The sequence below is a fragment of the Mytilus californianus genome, unplaced genomic scaffold (genome assembly GCF_021869535.1).
Source record: "Mytilus californianus isolate M0D057914Y unplaced genomic scaffold, xbMytCali1.0.p SCAF_4, whole genome shotgun sequence".
In the NCBI taxonomy this organism is placed as follows: Eukaryota; Metazoa; Mollusca; class Bivalvia; order Mytilida; family Mytilidae; genus Mytilus; species Mytilus californianus.
Window position 1 is genome coordinate 16,979,757 of NW_026262690.1, and position 23,771 is coordinate 17,003,527.

The window sequence follows — 23,771 nt, forward strand, 5'->3', positions numbered from 1 at the left end:
ATTTACAAGATATTAGAACTTTCTCAAATGGCAGGGGGTCGGGATGACCCCTGGGGACTAACCCTGTATATCATTCAAACCATCTTAGCATAACAAACCAAAATATATATGGTTTAGGGGTGGGGATCTTGACCACTTAAGGTATTAGAACTTTCTTAAATGGCAGGGGGTGGGGTGACCCCTGGGGACTAACCCTGTATTTCATTTAATGGGCTTTATCATTTAGAACATTTTCAATTAAAAAGATTGTGTCTATCACAAACGGTTTTCAATTTATAATCATTTGAAAATTTAAAAAAATAAAATCCCATAGGGTTCTATAGTAAAACCCTCTTTTCTTTTTGCCTCTCAAAGTACCCCTTTATAAACCCCATTGCACAAACAAAACCCTGATTGCACCACTAAACATGTTAGTCTAACATATTGTGGAACCCTAAGTTAATCTGACAAGCGGTTTTGGAGAACGGATGCGGACAAGTTCAAAATTTAAAAGCGGCGGAAGAAGAAGAAGAAGAAGAAGAAGAACTGAGCAAAAACAATAAGTCTTCCCAAACTTCGTTTGGGAGACTTAATAAATAGAAGTCGAAGAAAATTTAATATAGATCATACTTTGCGGATATACTCCGTATGCGCCTGCATACGGAGCACATAATGTATATATCTCCCAGAAGATACGATATTCCAGGGCTTGTATTTCCTATCATGATTTCCTTGACAGAGGGTTGCGGCTCACCAGAAAGCTATCAAATCAAGAGTTCCAAGTGGTGAAGTTGAAATCATCCCTTCCTGAAATTTACGGGCACCATCACGATTGGTTGACCGTTATGGAATATCCGTTTCACAGATGATAGCGGACATGTTCCTAAAAAGTAAAATCACAAAAATACTGAACTCCGAGGAAAATTCAAAACGGAAAGTCCCTAATCAAATGGAAAAATCAAATGATAAAACACATCAAACGAATGAATAACAACTGTCATATTCCTGACTTGGTACAGGCATTTTCAAATGTAGAAAATGGTGGATTGAACCTGGTTTTATAGCGTTAAACCTCTCACTTGTATGACAGTCGCATCAAATTCCGTTATATTTACAAAGATGCGTGAACAAAAAAGACATAATGAGTAACATTGTCAAAATATGGGTACATCAGTCATCACTATGTCACAATCTCAAAACAAACAAACATTTAACAAAGAAGCATAAAAAGCATATATCAAATTTAACAACCACATTCATTGCTTACTTATATATGTATTTTAAATCAACCCATAAATGATTGAAATATTTAAAGTCATGTGACTGCATTCACATCTACTCTCAGTGTAGAGTCGCGGGTTTGACGCCAGAAAATGTAAACGTCACACAGGAAGAAATATAAAATAATTTTGTCGTTCAAAGTATTTTCAAAATTATAATTTCACATGGGGAATGGTGGTATACAGGGTTAAAAAATCAAAAGTTTTTGTTAGAACTAATTTCAGAAAAAGACCGATATTTAGAACTATCCAGAAGTTCTTTAGAATTTTTAAAAATCCACATATGGTTTATACCACTACGCGAGTAAAATAATTTTTTCGTTTAAAGTATTTTTAAAATTATGATAGAACAATAACATAACGGTATTATAATAGAACAAAAACAAAATGGCGGGGTCTTTAAAAGTACAGAGCCACGTCATATGTACCAAAGAAACACATAAAGTCACACGTACAAAACACACCAGCAAAAATCAAAGATAATACAAACACATTGACGGGATGTATAAGTACTGAGCCACGTCAAATGGATATCACAGAAAACAGACCAAACAGTAAAAGTAATACTAACTATCGTAACTACAATCCCGTCCCCTCTTCTCGAATGTGACCTACCGTATTAGACTTATTACCGAGTTTGTACTAACATGAGCAACACGAGATCTGCATACCCGTCCGGAATACCTGAGATTATCCCCAGTTTTTGGTGGGGCCTGTGTTGCTCAGTCTTTAGTTACAATTTATTTCGACTTATGAATTTGAATGTCCCTTTGGTATTTTTTGCCTCTTTTCGACCGATAGAAAGAAGACAAGACGAATGTATACAGTACAAAAAAATTAAAAACAAAAGCGCACAGGAAACAAAAGATAGGGAAAAATGATATCCACTGAAAGCCACAGGTGAACCCATTTGCTCCATACTGCCGTGTTGTATATATGCGTGGCATATACAATCTAGTACTGGATCGTGAACAGTGATGATTCATTATGCACAAAAGAGGATTGGGACTACGCTTCCTGAAGTAATATGAAACTAGGGTCTTGATTAAAATAGTAATGAAATTAATTAATCAATACATGCATATATACTAAACTAGGTACATCGTACACGTTTTTTTTAACATAACGTACAACTGTGACAGAGTATATTTTTACATATTTCATTTATTAGTATTTAACATTTTATTACATGCCAGATATTATACTTTATTCATTCACTCTGATCATTTGATCTTTTGATTTATAGTCTATTATCTCTTCACACTTTGAATTGTATGAAAGTTCTATTCGGTCATACTTCAATGAGAAAGTTGTAATTGTATCTTCCTGTCCAAATCATTAGTAAATTAATTGTCACACCTTGTTTACCTTTACGGTCCGTTCTTATTAGTCATTCTAGACACACCTCAGATTTTGGAAAAAAGTAATGGTGGTTTATTCTTGAAAATTGGAAACATACATATTTAAAAAACTGAAAACAACACGTTTAATAATTTCATGCGTCCGAAGAATATATACTTCTTATTTAAAACCGTATATAGTGATGAAAGTTATATAGAGACATTCTATTTAGTGCTCGTTATTACTCACTGATGTTTCCATACTTTGGAATCAATGTAGTTATTGGAAATTACATTCTTTATATCTGGTAAGTAGATTTTATGTTCTGTAGGAAAGGCGTATGCAGTGTAGCTATACAATTTTGCTCATTTATAGGTAAGTATGCCCATATACCTTAGATATGATAGGAGAAAGATAGTTTATGTATTAATCTGAGAATATATGATTTGAATCTGTAGTTTTGATGTAGAAAGGCAGATTAACGAATGATTTTGAAAGTGACCTTGATCTTTCAGTTATGGACCTACAAATGTATGACGTCACATTGACAATTGCGTTAATATATAGTTATTTTGTGTAATAGCTTGATTTTATTATATCAGTCTTTAATATGTTGTATTTTGTATAAGGGGTCATTATTTCCTAGATACTAGTATTTATTATTGTGTATTATTTTCATGACACATAGATTATGATTTCCTGTAATATACTGGTTGCACTGTAGACGTTAGTTATATAACCTGGTTCCACAGATTGGTAAGGGTCAAATTATATTATATTGTATCTATATGTGACTTCGATCATATATATTAAACATTACAGTAGTGTATACGAACTTAATAGAATACTGTAGTGAATAGTTAATAACCTTTGTATGGTAAAGGTTTTATGAATGACACTCGTTTATGAAGTACGATACATTCGACTTGTTTATAAGACGCTTGGTTGATTATAATGATATACTATTTGATACGATTTATCAAATGCCTGTATTTGTATTTAGTAATATATGATTTCAAGTTTATTGCATATTGTGAATGTGACTGCATTCTTGATACTCAGTATAGTTTATTGTAACTGGAATATAATATTGCATACGATCTTGTTACAGTGTTATTTACACCAGTGCTTATATTATTCTAGTATATGCTGTAATAAGACTGTGACATTGATAAATGTTATAATTATATGTTATTGTTAATGCAGGGTTATTTTCCCTACGTTAATTTACTTGTAAAATAAAGTGATGTAAAAGAACCATCTACATGTCGTTTATGGAACCCCCGTAAAACAAGACTATTATACAACCGACAATAAATATTTCATTCGGTGATATTTGATCGAAAACTTTGGTTACTTATCTTTTTTCTGATGCCGACGTTTACAGATTGTTACCTTCAAAGCAATCAACACAGAATCATGGAAGTTGAGATGAGCACGTGTGTGATAAGTGAGATGATAGGGCGACATAAAAGAAATGAGATGTGGTCTGATTTCAAATGAGACAACTATTTACCAAAGTTCAAATGACGAAGATATAAACAATTATAGGTCACCGTACGACCTTCAACAATGAAAAACAAATACTGTATAATCAGCTAAAAAAAGGTTCTGACTGAAAAATGTAATAATATTCAAACGAGAAATGTAACGACCTAATTTATAACAATACAATTTACAAAAAAACAAATATAAACGACATTAACCAATGCAAACAACGGAATTACAGGCTCTTGACTTGGGAAAGACACATGGAGAATGTGGCGGGTTTAAACTGTTAAACATGTCAATACATTTGTTTTTTTTATTTTACTTTTCCATGCGTTCTTATTTGTTAATTACACTTTGTCATACTGAAATGATTTGGTGCATTAAAATCTTTAAACGTTGAATCGGGCATTGGAAATCAACTATCTTACAATTCAATATCAATAGATAATACAGTCTAGCTTTATATTATGCAATGCAGTATTTTAAAAGTCTTATTTTAATGTTATGCGCAATGCAGGGTTACATAAGACTATATTTAAATTGTATAAATTATAATTACGCAATACGACCTTCCCACAAAATGAAATTGTGTTTAAAATACTTACCCAATATAACATTCTTAAAACCTTTTTAATCTATTACGCAATTAAGGAACTAATTGTTCAAGAAGACAAGCAAGCTCTGTATTTCTAGTTGTCTTTTTGCTATTTCTGACGTTGTTGTCAATGTGTCATAGATGTATATACCATATCTCTTTTCAGTCATTTACATTTAAACATAAGTAGTAATTAAAAGCAAGAAACACGTCACATCTGCATTGTCAAAATTTATAATTATGACCGAATACATGTAACTCTGTATTCCAATACCCGCGATATTATTGAAATCGTAATGGATAGAGTATTAAAAAAGACGGAAGCAGTTTTGGCATTAAGCATAATACTAAGATATAAACTAATTAAATCAGCGAACGTATAAGTTACTAGGCCAAGTTGTGTCGAAAGAAACAGGTATCTGTTACGTTGGTGTGAAAAACAAAGAATCGAAGAAAAAGATCACACGGCATGAACATATCACCTATTACCAATACCAATTAAATTTATAGAAATAAGGCGATTTGGTTCAAATGACATGGAAATAAGTAGCTATGGGTCATCGTACACCTTCAAACACGAGAGAAACTCATACCGCATAGTCAGCTATAAAAAGCCCAGACATGAAAAAATGTGAAACAATTTAAATGAGAAAACCAACGGCCTGATTTATAACAAAAAGTTAAGATTTTAAACCGAGTATTACAGTGACTATGCATCGGATTCAAAAGGGAAAAGGGAGTAGATTGTCGTGCTACGTCGGTCTCATTTATGGTATTAAATATAAACCTTGACAATTTGTTGAGTACTGATATCTTGGAAAAAGAACACCCATGCTTTGAATCTCTCTTAAAGAGATTTTTTAGCATTGTAATGGGTGAAAATATTGAAGAAATTATACATGAATCTTGATGTTACCGATTTTCAAAGTTTTTTTCATGAAAAATACTAAATTATCAATTCAAAATGATACTTGATTACAAGAACATTTTATACTTTTTTAATTCGTGATTGGGAACTGACCTCTCTGTAACACTTGGGTGTAATTCCAACAATGCTAATAATGCTCTACCATACAGTGTGTTGGGTTTCATTTAACCAGTCTACGCGCTCAACCACAGGCCCACTTGCCCAGGCTTTTAAAAATCCCCCTTACAGGCCAATAGAACCTAACTAAGTTTTTTTGTTTAATTCAGCTTCGGGCCTGTAGATTGAAAAAAATATGTGAAGACTGGGTAATATTTGGTCTAATTGGCAATCATACCACATCTCATTGTCAAAAATGAATTATATAAAATGAATACATATCACAAGACTGTTTAAAAGTCTAATCAAGAACGTAAGGGAAAACAGTGGAAACACCATATTTTTAACATATAATATAGAATCCATTTTGATGTCACGTTATTTGCCATACTTAATCGAAGAATGCTGTCGTACTATTAAAAAGATGTTTGACCCTTACTATTGTATCTTTTATATACCAGTGGTTGTTGTCACGATAACCACTTATACTTAGTGACTATATTGTATATGATATAGTAATGTCTCCGTTTATTCTCATACTCTGTAATCAGCATGTACGTTTATGTCTCAAAGACACCATGTTCTATGACACTTCGAAATAGAATAAATTTTGTGTTGAAATCTTTAGTTGTACACTTATTAAACAAATACATTTTGTAATATACGGAGTACATGATTTTGTAAATATAATTATTATACAGATAATAAATTAAAAGCATTACTAAACATTACAGTGGCTTTTCGTTCACGCATGTCGGCTTATACTATCATAGATAGGAGACAGCAGTATAATACTGATGGTCATAGTCATACTTCAGAATTTAATAGATGCGTTTACTGCGGCAAGTGGAGGATTCTGGAACAATATCCAATCGCCATCTTCGACGTTCTGCCAGCCATCCGGCGTATGGTGATATTATCATGTCAAAGTATAAACAATCTATGTTACCGTTATCTGCTTTCACCTTTTCTTCGTTAAGATGTAATTCTATACCATTAGAATTAAATGTCATGTTGAAATATTGTGGTGCTCTATTCATATCATAGTAAAAACCTAGTTCATCCCCATTTATATTTAAATTACCGTTGAATACTGGAATGGAATCTAGGTGTTCCGCTTTGCAGCCTTTATATCTTCCAACATACTTTGTTACCCCAAGAGATTTTGTCCTCGAGACCTCATATGAACAATCTATATCGAAGAACTCTGTTTGTTCGGTCATGTCCCCATGACTAGTTACATATATTTCAAATTCAGTTTTGGTTGAAACGGATGATAAAGTTATTTTATGAGATTTCCAAGGTTCCAGATCGTTCTCAATAGTAATGGTTGCGTCGAATACCGATGAAGTCTCAACTATATCCGACACTAAAACATAATTTAAATATTCATTTTATATATTTATTGCAAACTAAATTATATATTGTGCATAGTTTAGTAGATAGGTAAGTATTTGGACAGCATATTACATTATGTATACTTTCATTACGCTTTTTCTATACTTTAAGTCAATTATTTGCACAAAACAATAAAACATTTATCTTAAATATGTATTTTAAATATTAATCAAAATTATTATGATGGTACGTTTGGCCTAACTCGATATGAGATTCGGTTTTGTTTCTGAAAGGGCAAGTTCGGAAACAAATCTTATGATTTAACTTGCCCTCGTGAAGAAATTGTTAACCTAACTTGACCTCGTAAGGAAATTGTTACCCCAACTTGCCGTCATGAAGAAATTGTTAACCTAACTTGCCATCGTGTAGAAATTGTTAACCTAACTTGCCCTCGTGAAGAAATTGTTAACCTAACTTGCCCTCGTGAAGAAATTGTTAACCTAACTTGCCCTCGTGTAGAAATTGTTAACCTTTTCGATAGCATACTAATTTAACGCTTCACACCAGTTTTAAGGCAAAATGTATAAAATGACAATGTAGTTTTTGAAAACTAATTGAAATACAGAAATACATTTTGAAATAGTAGATGGTGGTGTTCTACACCACAGTTTGCCTTTGCTTCTGGACGATGAACAGAACACTTTTTGGAAAAGAAAATTTATATATATTGATTTTACCACGGGTTGGCCCTTTATGCTAAATGTTTTACCACGAGCGATAGTATAAAGGTCCAACCCGTGGTAAAATCAGTATAAGTTCAAGCCCCGGTGAATTTTAACTATCATAATAGGACAAGGACTGCATTTTTGTTTAGGATTGGAGAGCTCTTGTTGAAAGCAAATATTTGCTGTTCCCGTGATTGAACACACGATTAATATTGACGTAAAATACGAAGAAAAGTGCATAAGTGACATACAATAGAATACCTATACAAATTCGGGCGAAGTTAATTGATTATCTTACTTTTATGGGCTTTCAACAAATATTTATGATCTTGTGTTTATGTTTCAATTTTTTGACGACTTTCTGTTTCAAATTCGTGCATTATCCCGTAGAATGCTTATATTCTTACCCCATCATTCAACGACGGCATTTACATCGATTGACATCGAGGAAACCCATTCAAAAAAGCATACGACGTGGGAGTATTATGATTGGAATAGCGCAAACAAATTATGAATTTGCCAATCAGTTGATATACACTATATACGTATTTATTACAGATGTGTGTACTCAAATGTAACATGGTTTACCAACTAGTGAATATCATCGGAAAAAAGTTCAATATAAATTTAAGGAGATGTGTATGATTTCTAATACACCAAACTCGAGTTGTTTTTTATGAATGAGTTACACAGGTCGACCGGGAGTCAATCAGTGCAAACGACGTCATCGAACAATCGGTTCTCACTGTGACGTAATAACATAAACATTTTTACATAGGAAAATTACGGGAAAGTCCACGAATTCGGAAGTCGTCTGACAACTATCCATTAAGACCAAAAGACATAGATACGAACAATTAAATATTTGTTAATGTACACTTGTTTTTCTTCCTAACTGTTTTTGTTTCAAAAGAAAAAACACACAAGTCATGTCACACCTATGATTGCTTCAAATATTTCAACCACAAGCTGAAGAGGTTATTAGAGAAATATGTCCTTAGAGATGGAAAAGTCAAACCTTTGATTGCTTTTTTGCATCATCCGAATACACAAATAGTCCCGCTGATCATGATAATAATGGAGACCTTGGTAACAATGAACAACTAATAGAGTATTTTGCCAAAAGCCCGAAATATCCAATTCCTAAGCCCATCAACTGGAAGGAGAACTTCAGGTTATTGATGGATGCAGTTTGGGAATATGCCGGAAAAGGGATACCGCGCAAGCAAATATAAACCAAAACTGGATACTTTATCTAAATGAATCAACGTTTTTTGGTCATGCATTCAGAAAAGCTTTCAAAATATAGTTTTCCGTTAAATGCAAATACACTCTCATATATCGGGTATAACTTCCACAATTAGAACGAATGTATTAAACCATGAAAGTACTATATTCTATGGTTAAATATATATATGCATATTTTATAATTACAAATTAACCTTGATACTTTTTTCTACTGGGAATTAATGGCGGCTACCCTGTAGGATATTGCTACAGGTAACAAAAAATAATACACAGTGTTTATTGTTGAAACTTTATGTTTATGACGTCTTAACAGTACATCCGTTGGATGTATACTTTAGTCTGGGTGAGCATGTTATAAATAGCTTTGAACTAGCTTTCAGTAACTGCGAGTACTCTTATATCGGTGCTTTGTGGCTATTGTTTTTGTGTTAGTTGTTTTTGTGCCCATTACCGATCTTTTGAGTTAAGCTAATTGCAACTGATTTTTACAGTTTGTTCTTACACCACTGTTCCAGGTTAGATTAGGGTTGAGCGCTCACAAAAATGTTTAACCCCGCCACATTCTTTATGTGCATGTCCCAAGTCAGGAGCCTGCAGTACAGTGGTAGTCGTAGGCCAATGTCTGTCATATTTGTTTTTCGTAAATTGTTTTATTTTAAAAAGTTAAATAACAAAAATACCGAACTCCAAGGAAAATTTAAATCGGAAAGTTCATTATCAAATGGCAATATCAAAAGCTCAAACACATCAAACGAATGGAAAATAACTGTCATATTCTTGACTTCGTATAGGCATTTTCTTATGTAGAAAATGGTAGATTAAACCTGGTTTTATAGCTAACTAAACCTCTGACTTGTATGACATGCGCATAACATTCCATTATATTGACAACAATGTGTGTCCAAAACAAACAGACGTAATAGGTAAAAATGTCAAAAATAGGGGTACAGCAGTAAACATCGTGTTATAATCTTAACCACTATAAAAACAAACAAGTATATCAACAATGAAAAAAACTAAATTGGCATATAGACAAACCACATAAGCAAAAATGAAAGACAAGAATACAAAAATGACCACAGCACAACAACACATTGGCGGGATGCATAAGTACCGAGCAACGCCAAAAGGATATTACCAAAAGTGGACTAAACAGTAAAGGTTAATAATTTACAAAGACAAATAAATGAACACTATAACAAGTACTTAAGATAATAAACAACGTCAGTACCTAGAATCTATACTTCAAGACTATCAAGTATTATTTGTGAAGTTGATACGGAATATTTATCAACTACGTCTTTGTATCTTCCGATGAACCTTTTTCAGAAAAAGGACGAGACGTTCTTTGACATAATCCTGGTTCATCAACTTTCTGTTCAGACACTGGTGCCGTTTTATAAAGTCTGAGTAGCAGCTGCAAGCTCTTGAATGCCGAATGAGTTGGGAAATGTATATCCCATATGCAGGTGAAGTTGTTTAAATCAGTTTTCTTGTTTGAATTGTTTCACATTTTTTTTTATATCGGGGCCTTTTATAGTCAACTCTACGGTATTTGTTTTTTCTCCTTGTTGAAGGGCGTACGGTGGCCTATAATTGCTTACTTTCACTTTTTTTAAACTCTGGTGTATACTTGTCTCAATGGCAACCATAGCACATCTCCTCATTAGTATATTAATGTATTTTGGTTATTTGTGTAGTGAGGTCGCTTTTGAAGTAATTACTACATATCTAATTATTCATGTCCAGTGTATGCATATTAGTGATGGAAACAGAACAAAAACACTATAACAAGACTGTTAATAAATATCAGTTTCTAAATCTTTAAATTAAATAGTGGTATTATACCTCTGGTGAAAATGAAGACACCATCATCTGATTTCCCCGTAGTATCTGGCGGAGCGACGACGTTCATGTAATACATTGACCTTTTTGTCTGGTCATTGAAAGTTCAGTTGACATATGTAGGCTGTATGCTTACTTTCTGCATTGGTCTAAGAATCTCTGCAGTAGTTTTTGTGAACTGAGAGAAGAAATACATATTACAACTGTTTAAAGATCTATAAGTAATATATCTCTTATCTTGCAAGGTTTTAAGTATATTTCTATGGACCTTTCTATCATATGACATTGTTTATTGACCTATTACATGTCACCTATATTTATGTTTCCTCGTTTACAGTCAGAAGACCATTTTCTATTTCTTTTTTTAACTTAAATATCGAGGACCTGCACGAATAATATAGAGTCGTGAACGGTACATGTTTTCTTAAGAACGACTTTTTTCAATATAGACATGTTGTTTTCCCTTCAAACAAATACCACGACAAGACAATTCCTTGTGAGAACTTTGCTAAAGACATTTTAACAATTGACAATATGAAAAACTGCGCATTTCTATAATATATTATCGAAATTACATAAGAGTTTTGATTTCATGCCCAACAAATAATTATTCTTTCTTTTCTTAAATATCGTAATAATATTTAGACATCAGACAATTACGTTACTAGATAACAACATTTCAATGGTTCAAAAAGTTTAGGAGAACCTGTGCTGTGTATGGAATACAGACTTTAAGTGACAGAGTTTTCAAACGATACAAAATAAACATTGGTCGCCCAAATATGTATATGCAGACACAAAACCTAGTTAGCTATTTTTTTTATTAATTCACAATTCTCTTTTTTTTTAAATTTGTTAAGGATAACGTTTGAATGTATATTGATAAAGCGTAAAATTCAGTAAGATTTAAAATTCAAGGTGAAAAACGCACACCTGAAAATAACATATGGACTTTAAAAGACCAATACGACAGTTTCACTAAATCGTCTTCCAGACAATGGATTCAGCAGATATCAGCAAATACAGACCATAGCTGCTTTTAGCACTTACTAATTAAGAATTAAGGGTCACAATGTATATAAATACACACAATTTGTTTTAGACAAATCAAATCATTATATCTCTAATGCCACTGAATAAACTGTCTTTTCCCCTTTTCGCCATAATTTATCTATGATTGTGTTTATTGTAAAGCTAACTTACCGTTCGATTGTTCGTACTATACATTTAAAATTTCTTGGGCATAACGATGTTTATTTAAGACAAGGTTACATGTTACAACATATACCATTAAGATTGGAGATCTATGGATCAATGTATGCCATTGGTTCTGGAAAGTTAGTGCAAAGTCTGAACTAAGGGACCGAAAATATCTCCGACTACAAAAACAAACATGTTATCAAAAGTGTCCTACTTAATTTGTTCTTTTAACAGGCCATTGATTTCCATTCGAAGGTACTTGACACAATGTATTTCCATGAATTGATTTCTCCTGCAGTTCCTTATACTAGAATACTCGGGGTTTGTTCATAATGAAGCCACTCCCTCTGATAAACCGATAAAACATGTCAACGTGATAACCACCTAAAGGACAATTTATTTGAAATTACGTCTAAAGGTCAGTTTAAGGCTTTTAATAATGAACAATACTACATTTTGTTTGTCTTGCTTTTAGGAATGTTTGGTTCTCAATGGTCTTCAACTTCGTACTTTATTTAGCCTTTTTATCTTTTTTTGATTCGAGCGTCACTGATGAGTCTTTTGTAGATGAAACGCGCGTCTGGCGCATATACAAAATTTCAATCCTGGTATCTATGATGAGTTTATTTACAACCACTAGGCCGATGACACTGCTGGTGGAGTTTTTATTCCCCGAGGGTATCACCAGCCCAGTAGTCAGCACTTCTGTGTTGACATGAATTATCATTGATATGGTCATAGTTATAAATTAACTGTTTGTAGAACTTTGTATTTTTGGAATACTAAGGCTTTTCTTCCTCAGGAATAGATTGCCTTAGCTGTATTTGGCAAACTTTTAGGAATGTTTGGTCCTCAATGCTCTTCAACTTCGTACTTTATTTGGCTTTTTTAATTATTTTTGATTCGAGCGTCACTGATGAGTCTTTTGTAAACGAAACGCGCGTCTGGCGCAAATACAAAATTTTAATCCTGGTATCTATGATGAGTTTATTTGCTCTTACCCGCCTGGACCTAGATAATCGTTACTCAAATAGGAATAACAGGATATGTGGGATTTGTATCACCTAGAAAGAACACCAATCAAAATTACCTAACCGTAAGGACATTTAGATGGAAATCGTCATCCATAAACAGGTTTTCTACAGTATATGTCAAGCTATAAGTTGCACTTTAATATACTAACAGTTATTCAAATAGAAAAATCCTGATAACACTTTTACTTACAACAACACTTATTTCTCGGAATCATAGCCCAAAAGAAATCTCTGCATGTACTCTAACTTTTCTTTTACAGTACATTAAATACCCCTCACCCCTATTTAAAATTTTTTAAGAATTTGAAAACAAGACTTTAATTGTTGCCAGCTTACCCTTTTTTGACTTGAAATGCATAGAATCTGTATGAAACTTCTCTAATAACAAATTGAACGCATTTGAAAATACTGTAAATGGAAACTTTAATAGTTTATCATTCCTACATTCAAAATAAGATAAAGTATCTAATCCCGCTTCTGTCTCCAGTCCAGATCGTACTGTATGCCCATTTATCCATAAAAGTTCACAATTTTGGCATCAAATGGTCAGTTCAGAAATCGAATATCATCTTTGACCATATATCCGACATAATTTGGCTAATATCTGAACCAGAATTGTTTAAACAAAGTCATATTTGCAAAAAATGTATGTATGAAGTTACCAGTTTGATATTTTTTCATTAAACGTTTTATAAAACTGACTGCTAAAATTTGTTTTTTGCATAAGTTCCAAGGAAGGTTATTGTTTTCTATACAAAAGACCTTTATAATAATAAAATCATAGCCTTTACAGATTAAATATTCTGTTTCATGACCCAGGGTTTAGGGATTTTCTCTGTTTTTCCCACTGAGGCCTCAAATTTGCTAAATAATTCTGCTGTTTCTGTGAATATGGAATAGTAAGTATATTTTTATGATGGAACACACTATGAGGTTTTCAGAGGTATTTTTGTTCCTCTAGCTTGTATTGTTTTTATGCCGCGTTTAGAAGAAAGCACATCCAGGTATTACGGCTTACTTATGTGTTTTCGACAGGACAAAAACACCCTTACCACAATGTGCATCAAGGATTTATGAGTTTCAATGACTGCGAAGAGTAAATATAAGGACTGCTTAACAATTAAAATTATATAATTATATGCATATATCGTGGACTTACTTTGCATACAGGGCTTTAGGTAATCAATGCATACATTAAACTGGATATATTCTGAGTAATCATATCTAAGGCCCAGGCTTTTCTCAATCTTCATGAAATATTTATCAAACTTTATATTTGAGTTAATTTCTTTAAAATCTGTGAGATAAACCATATTTGGTGAAATTCTACATGCTCTCTTTTTTCACCCAATATAGGTTGTACTTCTGTTAATATAGACAATGCAATTTCCCATAGGAACTCCTTTTGCAGCTAAAACTATGCCACTTTTACTATTAAGTTACGTATAAAATTATATCCTAGAATGGATAGTTGATAATTTATGAAGTCTGTATTCTAATGAGCACTTACTGTGCACCCCTACTGGCCGATTTGTTTTTGTACTCGTATGTAGCAGAATTCATTCAGAAGCTTCTAAAAGACAAAAAGAAAAAGCGCCTTCCGAAATTCTTCAATTTTACTTTCAGATATATTGATGATGCCCTATCACTAGAAACTGAATAATCCATTTTTCAGTCAGAACTTACATCTGATATATCCCAGTGAACTTGAAATTAAGGATACTACTGATACTAGAAGGACTGCTTCATACTTTGATCTTTTCATCAATATTGACACAGATGGACAACTTCACACTTAAATCTATGACAACTTCCCAACTATCAATTTCCAATTTCTCAGCAGTAACAAACTCTCTGCCCCATCGTATGGTGTTGACATATCTCAGTTGATACGTTATGATCGTGTGTGTTCACACTATACGGACTTCATCTACAAGAGTGTGCTTCTTACGCAGAAACTGCTCCAATAGAGTTAGGAGGAGGAAAGATTAAAAATGACACTCTGTAAATTTTATGGACACCATGACGAATTGGTTGATCTATACGATGTGTCTGTGTCTAAACTAACTAACGACATTTTTACCACGTCTTAGATTGTGGTTTACCATCTGCGTCGTCTGATATGCTAAATACCGAACGTGACCTGTTCCCGAATATGACTGTTTTGCCGAGTGTGAATTCGCATTGGTATTAGACGTGTCTCGGTATTTATACATCCAACATTCATGTATTAAGTTATGATGTTTCTTTTGTAAGTCTTGTTTGATATTGTGTTATGTCTTATCGTATGTGGTTTGAATTCTATTTCTATTTTCTGTATGTATGCAAAAGTTAAGATTATTAATCAGCTTTCATTTATATGATTTTTAGTTTAAAGCAACTATATGCACAGGATTAATTTGTTTTTACACAGTTTTAATTAAGAAAAAAAAACCCGACATGGTTAGAAAATACAAATAATTACACCATTACTAATACAATTCTATATTAATATTCTTGTAATGGTTAGAAAATACATAAAATAACAACATTACAAACTTAATCCCAATTTTATATCCTATTTTTAGAAATTTACTTGTGACGTCACTTTTTGTGGCGTTGATACATTCGTGTGACGCAGAGTTCATTATTCTATTGTGGTTTACTGGTGTACTGTCGTAAATTATTGGGAGGTTTACATGTTGTAATGTATTAATATATTATTTATTTATGTATTTCTGTTTCCTGAGCGTTCTTGCGTTTATTAGTACTGTATTCCTGTCACGTAATGTTGTCATTTTAGCGATATTTTTAACATTGCCATATAAGCGGGAGGTTTGTCTAGCCATAAAACCAGGTTCATCCCACCATTTTTTTCTTAAAATGTCTTGTACCAAGTCAGGAATATGGTAGTTGTTATCACAACGTCCGTATATATGTATGTTGGCGTTTGTTTTTGTAGCAGTTCAGTGTTTCTGTTGTTCCGTTGTTTTCCCCTTATAGTTGATGTGTTTATCTTGGTTTTGGTTTGTGACCTGGATTTGTTTTCGCTTAATCGATTTATGACTATTGAACAGCGGTATACTACTGTTGCCTTTATTTATATGTACTAGTTTTTTTCAAAGGTCAAAATCTAGTGCTTTGGGGCATATTTCAACATTTATATGCCTCGAATTACTGCGATTTGAACTTTGCTAAAATTCTGTACTACCCCTCCCTTCACTTTAGGTCTTTCTCAGAATTTGGCCGATATCCATGTGTATCTCTACTGGTAACATTCCCAAGTTGTGTTTCTACGAGATGAAGCATACAGATTATTTCTAGGAAACAGTAGGAAAATAAAAACAAAATATCTATGAATTTAAATTTTCCCCAAAAGAGGCGTGGTTTGTGAAACATCTGCATTTATAACGTGCAACCTTTAAATCGTCCCGAGTCTGTAACGTAGATGTTTTGAATAAAAATGCTCTAAACGATATAAAAAAAAAATAAGTTACCAAAATAAAAACACCAATAAAAAGTACATATTTATACAATGTCGTACTCACCATGCGAGAGCAAACTATTGAAAAACAGACAATTTTAAACACTGTCATTGTTCTGGTGATCAATATAACAGATAGTCAAAGTATAAAATTCATCCAAAAGAATTTCGGCTTTATACAATTTGATGACAAATGCAAGGCATTCACCCATTTTTAATTATATTAAAATCATATTAAAAAGAACATTGATTTACAAAATTATAAATGAATGAAATTACCTGTTTAAATGGCAAACCAGTAAGTTAATATACAACAAGAGAAAATGTCATTTTCTTGGTAATCAAAATAACAGCTTGTCACAGTAACTCAAACAAGATAATTTCGGTGTTTATTTAATTTTATGACCAATCCCTGGCCATAGCTAGACTATAATCACAGTGAAAATGAAATAATTTCTGATGTTGCTTCGGGTGTGTTTTAAAGTTCATGGAGATAAAAAGAAAAAGTGATTACAATTGTTTCAAATTGCTACTGTACGAAATTAAATAATTCAAGTAATAACAGAGTTAAATTTCTAATCCAAGGCCGTATAATATGATCACAGTAAAAGTGCTATCATTTTAGTGATGTTACGAGTTCATTAAAGGTCAAGGAGAAATAAGACATGATTCTGATATTCATAATAATAATCGAAATTTGTTGTATTCTAGTTTAAACACATTCATAATTTCATGTACGTTGTAACTATATGATGAAATGTCAAACATATATCGTAGACATTTTATAATAGTCTTAGTTTCTAAAAGTTCTATCAAACATTCCCAATGATATATTATATCTCTATTTCTGGAATATTTTATGATATCACTGTATGATAAATCATTTGTATGAAACCATTTTTCATGTACGAAGGTTTTGTCAAATTTTTGCAAGAAATATTGATTAACACATTATGCTAATTACACATTGTGTCATTGGGCAACCTAAAAGTGATAAGGAGAATATTGGAAGAAATATGTTTACTATAATGCCTGTTCCACAAGTAGCTAGACTTAAGGTTCTTTGGCCATAGCAATGGAATTGAAATCGGTTGTTACTTCTATTTTGTTGCTACTATTTTAACCTTTAAATCAATCACGATAAAAGGCAACGAAAAACGCATTCTCTTTTATAAACAAAGATTTTTACAGACAGTGAGTAATTGAATGGATAAAAACTGTGCACTTATTCTGTACAACATTTTTTGTACTCGTATGAGCAAAATTTAATCAAAATCGTTTCAAAGAAAAAAAGAAAAAAAAACTTTTTTGCAAAGTTTTTTAATTTCACTTTCCTTTCAGATATATTGAGGATGTCCTATCATAGCCTACATTTAAGGGTGTAATTGTATTTGATATATCACGCGCTATGGGATACTACTGGAATTAGAAGGTCTGCTTTATATTGTGATATTTTCCTCGAAATGGACACAAAATTATCTACTTAAAATTAAAATCTTTGACAGAGATTATGATTTCAAATTACCATTTTTCAGAAGTATCATTCACTCTGCTCCTTTTTAGTGCGCTACTTGTCTGAATTGATACGTCACGCTCGTGAATGATTATAGTTTACGGACTTCATTACCAGGGGGTATGTTCCTTACACAAACATTTCTAGCATAGAAGCACACTGATTCTAAAAACAATTACATGGAAGATGACATAATCAAAATGCTAGAATTTCTGATCGACATCATATGTGTTGAGTTTGATGGATTGAAGTTTTAGGAGACAGTCGGTATTTCAATTGGTACTAATTGTGCACCACTTCTTGCCGACTTGTTTTTGTACTCATAGGAACAAATATATACCAGAACCTTTTCAAACACAAACAGAAAAATCATCTTGCAAAGTTTTTTTTTTAATTTCAGATATATTGCTGATGTTCTTTCACACAGTAACCACACATTTCAATGAGTAGTTATATAACAGTGTACTTGAAATGATAGACACCACTAGAAGGTCTGCCTCATATCTTAATCTTTTCCTCGATACTGACACAGTGTGAAAACTCTTAACTTGAGTCTATGACAAACATGATGATTTTAACTTTCCGTTTGTCAACTTCCCTTCTCAGCAGTAACATACTCTCTGCTCCATCGTATTTGGTTTACAATATCGTAGTTGATACGTTATGTCTGTGCATGTTCACACAATTAGCACTTCACAAACAGGGATGTGCTCCTCACACAAAAACTGTTCCAACAGAATTATGGGGAAGAAAAACTAAAATCGACAATATATTAGTTTTACGGTCGTCCTCATAAATTGTTGGACCGATACGATATGTCAATGTCTCAACTATTGTGTTCTATTACCGTTTGTGACATTTTGATTGTGTGTGAATTTACGTTACAGCTGATGTATGCATATCAGGAGATACTTACCCTGTCGACGCATCCGGCCTCGCTCCCTTTGGAGTCCATGTAATTCCCTCCAATTTTGTTTGAAACCTTATGTTGTCTCTTCCTTATCGATTTATTAGATTTGAACATCGGTAAACTAATATCGACTTAATTTTAACAGTCAACCTTACCAAATGGTGATCTGATACGATATGTTTTTGTCTCAATACAGTATCGATATGTTTTCACAGTTTTTGATCTTTAGATACCAGAAAAGTAGTTTGATAAGGATTTGTTACGATCGTGTTCTATTCCTTATAATGGCATTCTCACTGAGTGTGGATTCGCCTGGCAAAGAATGCTCGCGTACCCTGTCAACACACCAGTAATACCTCTTTTGGAGTTATTGCGATTCTGCCAGGCGTTATTTGTTACAGTTAGTTGTCTTCGTAATCGATTTATTACATTTGAACCTCGGTACACTTGTTGTCTATATTAAGAGATTTTAAAGCTATTTCTGTAGATTTGCTCAAATTGTAGATGAAACAATCGATTATAGTAGAGTATTGCCATTCAAAAGTACAATCACACAACATGATGAGAATCTATTATGGTTTTAACTTAAAGAGAAGAAATGTTTTAAAATTATATTTGTCTTACAACTGTAGACTCATAAGAATGAAGGACTGGCTCGAAGCATCACAATAACAATACCAAATGAGACGATCTTGTTTACTTGTCGTTTTTCCCGACTGAGATAACTAGTTTGACCTTGTTATTCTGATGCAATCTCATGATTTTGGACACTCTATTTTGGGCTGAAAGTGTTGAGAGTGGTGAAGTTTAAACCATCCTTTCGAAAATTAATGGACGCCATCACGGGTTGCTGACCGATATGGAATACAAGTTTCATAGATTACAACAGATATCTTCTAATTGTCGTAGCATCAATCCCGTCCTGTTCTCCTAAAATGTAAAATTCCGTATTAGACTAGCTTATATGAGCAACACGACGGATGCCACACGTGGAACAGGATCTGCTTACCCTTCCGGAGCACCTGAGATTACCCCGGATTTGCTGGGGTTCGTGTTTGCTCAATCGTTAGTTTTATACATGTATGTTGTGTTTTGTATCTTTGCCATGGCATTGTCCATCAGGTTCCGACTTATGAGTTTGACTATCCTTTTGATAAGACTCTATTTAGATATTCTCTCATTGGCGTGGGCTAGTTTTGAAAATAAAATGATTTCCAATGTACTACCGATCCTCCAATTCGAACTTACATATTTGTAAGGACTTCCTTTAGCAGTGTTACATTACTTCTAACAAGGAAGCTATAAAACCAAGAGTTCCAAGTGGTGAAGTTTAAATCATTCCTTCGTTAATTTTACGGACCCCATCACGAGTTGGTTGATCGTTATGGAATATCCGTTTCACAGATGATAGCGGATATGTTCCTACTGTCGTAACTACAAACCCCTTGCTTTTTCTCGAATGTGATCTACCGTATTAGACTTATTACCGGGTTTGTACTAACATGAGCAACACGACGGGTGCCACATGTGGAGCAGTATCCACCCGAGATCACACCCAGTTTTTGATGGGGTTCGTGTTGATCAGTCTTTAGTTTTCTATGTTTTGTTTTGTGTACTATTTTTTTCTGTTGGTCTGTTTCTTTTTTAAGCATGGCGTTGTCAGTTCATTTTCGACTTATGAGTTTGAATGTCCATTGGGTATCTATCGCCTCTCTTTTACATTTGTAGCAAATATATAACGCAAAAACAACCGATCGATTAAACATACAAATACATCGTACCTTAATGAACCAAGATGTGACAAAACCCTTATCCCGAAACTTTGAAATTCAATGCACCACAAATCAACAATCGTCAAATAAAATAAAATTGGTTTCTATTGACATACAAAACTGAGTTCATAGCCAATAGAATAAAGCAATCTAAAGTGATGAAAATGGTCTAGTCACTTCTTTCAAAAGTGAACTTGCTGCATGCACTTTATCAGTTGAGATTCAATTTTTGAACAATAAAAATAATTATCAAAATTTGCGCTTGATTTACAGTATTTCCAAACAAAAGGTTCAATAACTTTATAGTATTTGAAAACAATGTTGTTCCTTCTTTGTAAAGTGCCGTTTAAAGCATTTCAAAAAATGCCGATCTCTAACTTAAAGGAAAATTCAATACGGGAAAGTTCTTAAAAACTTACTTAAACAAGCATTCGATGATATGGATAAAACAAGTGTAGTATTGAGGTACGATATTGTAGAAAGGTGATAGCAATTGAAACATAAACATATTTGAATAAACGAACTCTTAAAATCATGTATCACATTATTAGTAAAGCAGCACTATTTATATTTAATAATAATTTTAAAAGGAATACAATTGTATATGACTAAGTTGATAATTGATTAAAGCCTTAACAATTGAAAGTAATACAAACTATAGAACTAAGCTCTCGACTAAGTTAGAGCCTAATCTTATAAGCCGAGTCCCTAAAAAATCTACCAGATTGTATATAATTTAACAAAAAAATGTTTTCTTAGGTTGATTGCTTTCCTCTTGTTGATTTGAAATTTATTGGTTTGATTGTATATATATCTTTTTTGTCGTAAATATTTATACATAGAGTACTTCTTTCAAACTTGGTTGTTATCTCATTGTCATATAGCCCACATATCTTTTGTTTCTATAAACACTTATTCATATTCGTCACTCAAAATCTTTAAAATTATACTTAAGGACGAACGAACTTATCACTTCACAAATTCTTTGATTTGCCTTCATAAAATGGTTGATTGTCAATTTACAGTGTCTCAATTTCTCAACTATTTCATGACGTTCCAATTCTGTCATCTCTCCGACATGGCTATGAATATCAACCTGACATAATTACTGGTTTGAAACTGTTTCTGGCTTTGACGCTTATTATTGGATGGGAATTTTGGGATCATATGACAGGAGCAGCTTGCATAGATCGTCTACAAAAAAAGATAATTGACCTTTCTGTGCAGCCGGGGTTTGTCTGGTGTACTAGTATACCGTAACATCAGCTTATATGGACATCTATTTACTACCTTTATATGCACTTCTCGCTTGTGCCTTCTGAATGATGCTTTCTTTTGTGATATTACAATATGTGACTAAACAATATGACATCAGATGTTTGAGAGAGAAACGTACTGTAATACACAAAGCCAGGTTTGTGATAAATAGTAATTATACTTCAGGGGTTTTGAACAAATTAACAACCAGGTACAGAATCCATTGTCCATGATACAAAAGAGTAATACATTATTAAGAACCCAAATTGAATTCGCAAATCCAATTTTATGTTTTTAGTTTAAGGTGTGGTTCATATAAGTATTGAACAGTCCGCAGTCTTTCCGTGTTTTTTTTGTTTGTTTTGTTTGTCGGTAAACGTCGTGTTTGGTCATGCTGTTGTCTGTTTTTATTGGACTTATTAGTTTTGGTTGCCCTCTTGATGTCTTTCCTCTTTTAACTACTTTCATTTTTATAACTAAAGTATTTAAAACGACAAATAAGATTCAACATGTTATGGCTTATCAACGTTTTTGATACAATTGGCCTAAAAAGTAGAGAGAAAAGCGTATGACCTTAAAACAAAAAGCAACCCCCCCCCCCCCCCCCCTAAAAAAAAACAAAAAAAACAAACAAACAAACAAACAAAAAACAAACGTATCTTTCGCTTTTTGAGAAGTTGTGAGTACGTGAATGAAACAGAAATTCAATAACCGCTACTAAAATTAAGCATTAACGTAAAACATAAAGGTTGGACAATACATTCGTGGCAATGGAAGCAACAAAATATAAAAGTTTAAGAAAAAACACCAGAAATGTGTTTGTCTCAGCGATATGTAAACCTATTCTTGAAAAGTGAAAACAAATATATTTACAAAGACATCATAACCTTATTGCCTAATTGATAAAACAAACTATTTTCAATTCCTCTCCTTTATTTCAATCATTGAGGTAACAAAGGGTACATGAAATAACACACAATAAACAAAATGTAAAAACTTAACGCCCGTGTTCACCCTGTTGATTGGTAAGCTTCTACCTTATTAAACTCCTACTTTTTATAATTTTCTTTGTAATATTTGCCTACAATTTTTAGCATATAATTTTCGTCAGTAAGATGATAAATATTTCTGATATAATCAGAATTTCATTGGTCTTACTTGTGATTACAGGACTTGCAAAAGTAAAATACAAAAATACATTTTGTAATAATACTTAATCGTTGTACAATGTGAAAATATCTAATTTCAAAGCAATTACAGCTCAGGAATTTCCCTTTGCTCTTGTAAGTATTAGAGACTAAGTGATAAGAGGATTAATGACTGCATTTGCTTTAAAAAAAATATATATATTTGAATCTCAGAATCATTTTCAGGAGATTAACAAGTAAATAAATCAAATACAAATTATGAAAACATAATCATGAATATGAATAGATTCTACCACTGCATTTAGTGTGGTAGATATTTCTCATTCGAAATAGTAACATTCTCATATTTAAAAGCGAGGCCTACCAGGCTTTTTCATATTGAATTATTAACTTCGAGAGAGAACAAATATCATATCGAACGAGATTCGGTTGTTGAATTATTTTCTCTCTCATGATTTTTAGACGATATACAGACAACAATCATTAGGCATGGTCGCATTTTTGTCGCAAATTTACAATAGCCAATTCAGAGGAAAGCAAAAACATTTAATGTTTATGGTAATAATGCATGGTAATGCATTACATTTTTCCAATTAATTTTATGTAAT

The 23,771-nt window shown here is 32.8% G+C and overlaps 1 long non-coding RNA gene across 1 annotated transcript; it reads right to left on the bottom strand.

Moving 5' to 3' along the window:
• Positions 1-6,037: 6,037 nt before the first annotated feature.
• LOC127737587 (uncharacterized) lies at positions 6,038-16,755 on the bottom strand. The gene is made up of 3 exons (XR_007999704.1): positions 16,628-16,755; positions 10,870-11,044; positions 6,038-7,079 (listed from the first exon to the last, which is right to left on the bottom strand). It is a non-coding gene; the product is annotated as an uncharacterized LOC127737587 (long non-coding RNA).
• Between the last annotated feature and the right edge of the window lie 7,016 nt (positions 16,756-23,771).